This window comes from Nanorana parkeri, unplaced genomic scaffold (genome assembly GCF_000935625.1).
Source record: "Nanorana parkeri isolate BGI_ZX_2015 unplaced genomic scaffold, ASM93562v1 scaffold289, whole genome shotgun sequence".
NCBI classification, from domain to species: domain Eukaryota; kingdom Metazoa; phylum Chordata; class Amphibia; order Anura; family Dicroglossidae; genus Nanorana; species Nanorana parkeri.
This window is the reverse complement of record NW_017306557.1, coordinates 356,427-360,163: the sequence shown is the minus strand read 5'-3', so window position 1 is coordinate 360,163 and position 3,737 is coordinate 356,427. Positions and strand designations below refer to the sequence as shown.

General features: G+C 43.1%; 1 protein-coding gene across 1 annotated transcript in view; it reads right to left on the bottom strand.

Annotated features, from left to right (window-relative positions):
* The window catches only part of LOC108787864 (coiled-coil domain-containing protein 18-like), a 48,694-nt gene extending 47,228 nt beyond the window's left edge, over positions 1–1,466 (bottom strand). Inside the window, exon 1 of the mRNA XM_018557540.1 lies at positions 1,394–1,466. The gene's annotated coding sequence lies outside the window, so the exon portion shown is untranslated. The remainder of the gene's footprint in view (positions 1–1,393) is intronic.
* Between the last annotated feature and the right edge of the window lie 2,271 nt (positions 1,467–3,737).

Here is a 3,737-nt window from a genome sequence, read left to right as displayed (position 1 = left end):
GCCTCATGCAGCAAAAAGTCTAGGGACATCACTGCAGATAGGGGAGGCTTAGCTCAAAAGAGGGTCCCGTCACCTAATAACATGCAAAGCTAAATTAGAGAGGGCCACAGAGAAGGTTTTCTGCCCAATAAAAAGGTAAAATATAAATACTTGCTTTTAGGTAGGACATTATTATTTTTTTAAATGGCTGTCAGGACCATATTAATGGATAGGGATGCACAGATACCGGTAATTCGGTATCGAGTACGGATATTTTTTTCCCGGTACTCGCTGATACAGAATACCGATAATGACACGCTGCCCAGCTTCCTGATACAGGAAGTATTGAGCTGGGCACCGAAGCATACTCGCGCAAATACTAGTATCGGTGCATCCCTATAAATGGATGATGGAAATTAAAGTAAAACTAAAGACAAAACTTTTTTTAGTTTTGGATAGAGTAAGGGAGGGTTATAACCACCGTCTTTCTTTTTGCCCTCTGTGTCCCATTTTTTGCAAAAACCCTGGTGGTCAACAGGGTCACAAGAACTAGTACTGGAAGATTTCCAATCTATTCTTGTTCTGGTGACAATCCAAAATTTGGAATGTACTTTTACCTCTTGTTCTTGAGTCCTTCCCTGTGCAGCCCTACTCCTCTGGATGGCTGGAGGCTGCCACAAGTACGCGCCGGCCATGGAAATGAAAGGACTGAATGCCCCATGTGCATACTAGGGGCTGGACGTGGGTGTGATCTCTGTCTTCCTGTGTGGCGCTGGGCAGGGCTGCACAGTGAAGATCTGAGGAGCAGGTCTAAGGCTCACCATACATGCTACGATCTATATGTACAATCTCCAACAAGCGAATGGTGCAAGGGCCTGCCTGATTGGATACAAACTGATTGGTTAGTTTAAGTTGATCCTCATATTACATTGTTTTGGTAAATCTAGAGTTGATTGTACAGAGACTCTTCCGTCCTCTGGAACTCCCTAACCTATACGGCTATCTCCATCTCTGTCTGCCTTGAGGTGATCCCTGAAAACTCATCTCTTCCGGGAAATCTATCCCACCTCTACCTAACAACTGAAATGTTACTTTCTCAATCTCACCCACACATAGCTACCACCTTTTGTATTACTTGCCCCTCCTTTTAGATTGGGAGCTCTCACAAGGGCCTGCTTGTCTTGAATTGTATTATAGCTGTACTGCCTCCCTGTAAAGCGCTCTGCAAACTGTTAGCGCTATATAAATCCTGTAATATAATAAACAGGATTCACGTATGATTTCCAATCTTTATAAATATGCTTCTATATCTCTAAATGCTAAATTATCCAACACTAAACGCAAAATGAACAGCAATTGTACAACCCGTACCTATGCTCTAATTGTGATAAAACACATCTGAAAGAATACCAACCTTTAATTCTGAAACTATCTGTTCAGCTTCTGCAGTCAGTTTCGGTTGGTCACGCGTAGCTTTTCTTGCCTGTTTCCTTGTACGGTTTTGTTAAGGAAAATGTTAGCCGGTTCATTTACAATTCACCTATTTGTATGTACATAGTAGAGTAGCAAATGCAGAAAATCAGCATATTTATACTTATTATATGCACTGTATATACACTATATTGTCAAAGTATTGGGACACCTGCCTTTACACGCACATACAACTTTAATGGCATCCCAGTCTTAGTCTGTAGGGTTCAATATTGAGCTGGCCCACCCTTTGCCACTATAACAGCTTCAACTCTTCTGGGAAGGCGTCCACAAGGTTTAGGGGTGTATCTATGGGAATGTTTGACCATTCTTCCAGAAGCGCATTTGTGTGGTCAGGTACAGATGTTGGACGAGAAGGCCGGGCTCGCAGTCTCCGCTTTAATTCATCCCAAAAGGTGTTCTATCGGGTTGAGGTCAAAACTCTGTGCAGGCCAGTCAAGTTCCTCCAGCCCAAACTCATTCATGTCTTTATGGACCTTGCTTTGTGCACTGGTGCGCAGTCATGTTGAAACAGGAAGGGGCCATCCCCGAACTGTCCCCACAAAGTTGGGAGCATGAAATTGTCCAAAATGTGTTGGTATGCTGATGCCTTAAGAGTTCCCTTCACTAGAACTAAGGGGCCAAGCCCAATCCCTGAAAACAACCCCACCCCATAATCCCCCCTCCACCAAACTTTACACTTGGCACAATGCAGTCAGGCAAGTACCGTTCTCCTGCAACCGCCAAACCTAGACACATTCATCCGATTGCCAGACAGAGAAGCGTGATTCGTCACTCCAGAGAACACGTCTCCACTTCTCTCCAGTGGCGGCGTGCTTTACACCACTGCATCCGACGCTTTGCATTGCACTTGGTGATGCAAGGCTTGGATGCAGCTGCTCGGCCCTGGAAACCCATTCCATGAAGCTCTCTACGCACTGTTATTGTGCCAATCTGAAGGCCACACGAAGTTTGGAGTTCTGTAGCTATTGACTCTGCAGACAGTTGGCAACTTCTGTGCACTGTGCGCTTCAGCATGCGCTGACCCCGCTCTGTCATTTTACGTGGCCTACCACTTCGTGGCTGAGTTGCTGTTGTTCCCAGTTGCTTCCACTTTGTTATTATGCCACTAACAGTTGACCGTAAATTATTTAGTAGCAAGGAAATTTCACGGAACACCTGAATCCAATGATTTGGAGGGGTGTCCCAATACGTTTGGCAATATAGTGTGTATATTTATATAAAAGGTGAAACTCGAATAATTAGAATATCATGCAAAAGTAATTGCAGTAAGTGCTGCAAAAGGGGCCCAAACCAAGTACTGAGTACAAATGCATGCTTGTACTTTTCAGAGGTCCGATATTGTTCTATGTACAATCCTTGTTTTATTGATTGCATGTAATAATCTACTTTTTTGAGGTTGTGGATTTGGGGTTCTTGGGGTTTTCATGAGCTGTAAGCCATAATCATCACAATTATGACAAATCACGGCTTGAATTATCTTGGTTTGCATGTAATGAGTCTATCTCATATATTAGTTTCACCTTTTAAGTTGCATTAGTGAAATAAATGAACTTTGCACGATATTCTAATTATTCGAGTTTCACCTGTATATACGGAATATAAGGAATTGTCTTAAATTTGAGCTGTGGATGGCCAGCTTTAGTGTTTGTAAGCCCTAACAATTAACTTATTTTATTTGCTACCCTTTTGTCTGTTAAATATACCATTGAAAGTGTTTTGTTATATCTGCTTAATAAGTTCAAAACATAGAAGTTGATCCTGACAGAAATCTAGTTAGAGATTGGCAGCACTGCAGTATTTATAGAACAATCATTCCATCTCAAAGGATACATTCTAGCGATAATGTTCTCTGCTATAATCTCATAACATGGACAGAGAAAAATGGGAAGAGCCGGCATGTAGATTAGACAGTATGAATGCTAAATACGATCATCTAACAGAGCTTTCTAAGATTTTCTTCTAGTCAAGAAGATATTATCACACTGTAAGCCAGGGGCCTCAAAGTATCGTCCTGCAAACCGGTACCATACGCCCCGCAGCCGGCTGACAAGTCAAGCATGCAGTTACGGACCGTGTACCTGACTTGGGGGAAAAGCTACACAGTCTGCATCTCTGTCAGATGTAGACTGCACAGCTGCTCCTGGCGGTGCCAGCACTCAGTAGTTCCTTTCGGCATGTGCTCTGACAGCTTTCAATGAGTGCCGACTGAAAGGAAGGACTAGTAATGTCTGCACCAGCCAAAGATGCAGGCAATGCTAATGAAC